Source organism: Sinocyclocheilus anshuiensis, unplaced genomic scaffold (assembly GCF_001515605.1).
Source record: "Sinocyclocheilus anshuiensis isolate Anshui unplaced genomic scaffold, SAMN03320099.WGS_v1.1 scaffold10686, whole genome shotgun sequence".
Lineage (NCBI taxonomy): Eukaryota > Metazoa > Chordata > Actinopteri > Cypriniformes > Cyprinidae > Sinocyclocheilus > Sinocyclocheilus anshuiensis.
Window position 1 is genome coordinate 1541 of NW_015553377.1, and position 682 is coordinate 2222.

The following is a 682-nucleotide window of genomic DNA, read 5'->3' on the forward strand; positions in this document are numbered from 1 at the left end:
CGTAGGTCTGTCTTATTCTACTCACTCACTTCACTTCATGAGCGCTCTTTCCTAACGAGCTGACCATCAGAATCAGGTGTGCCAAACAAGGGAGATGCACAAGGTCCCCAGGAGCATGCCGAAACACCACTCTATTAGAGAGACAACAGCATAGATGGACCGACATGACAGCAAGCTGAGGCCGCCAACAAGAAGATGGCACTTCACCCGAACAGGGACTTGAATCCTGGACCCTCAGATTAAAAGTCTGATGCTCTACCGACTGAGCTATCCAGACTCGCTTGCTGTGCATGCCTCTTATGTTTTATATAACAGCAGTTTTCCCATAAGCCGCCCAGAAGAAACTCATTTGCCACACGCGCTATGGGATGAAAACCACAAGCAATTATGGCAGAGAGAAAAAAGGACAAAGGCCTTAGAAGGCACAATTATCTTCATAGAGAGCAGTACAGCAAACTCCAACCATAGTCGGCAGGGTTCGAACCTGCGCCAGGAGACCCTAATGGAATTCAAGTACATCGCCTTAATCTCTCGGCCACGACTATGCTTGGCTGCAGCCTTCCTGCTCTCTTGTTTGGTGGCGATCAGCACAGGCCAAGCTTCAAACACAAAATCCAGCTGAAGGATGAGATGGAAAAAAGGGTTGAGCCGTCCCCATTGCTCAACGGCAAAGGGATGCCGT

At 49.3% G+C, this 682-nt stretch overlaps 1 non-coding gene across 1 annotated transcript; it reads right to left on the reverse strand.

Moving 5' to 3' along the window:
• Positions 1-204: 204 nt before the first annotated feature.
• Positions 205-277, reverse strand: trnak-uuu (transfer RNA lysine (anticodon UUU)). The gene has a single exon. It is a non-coding gene; the product is annotated as a tRNA-Lys (tRNA).
• Positions 278-682: the final 405 nt, after the last annotated feature.